Here is a 225-nt window from a genome sequence, read left to right as displayed (position 1 = left end):
GTGCTGCAGGCTCTCCATGCTTGGTCAGTAGTCAGTACTGTGTGTGTGTGTGTGTGTGTGAGCTCTCTGGGGGTAGTGCTTGGCTGGCTAGAGTAAGGCAGAGTAATCACCCTTCAGAGAGGCCAAAGAAAACATGGCCTGGATTCACTGACATGGACTGTTTCTCTCTCTAGCACTCTCTCTTTCTACTACACCCCTTTGTCCTCTTTCCTCCTCTCTCTTCAT

Source organism: Oncorhynchus clarkii, chromosome 6 (assembly GCF_045791955.1).
Source record: "Oncorhynchus clarkii lewisi isolate Uvic-CL-2024 chromosome 6, UVic_Ocla_1.0, whole genome shotgun sequence".
In the NCBI taxonomy this organism is placed as follows: domain Eukaryota; kingdom Metazoa; phylum Chordata; class Actinopteri; order Salmoniformes; family Salmonidae; genus Oncorhynchus; species Oncorhynchus clarkii.
Note: the sequence above shows the minus strand (reverse complement) of the source record.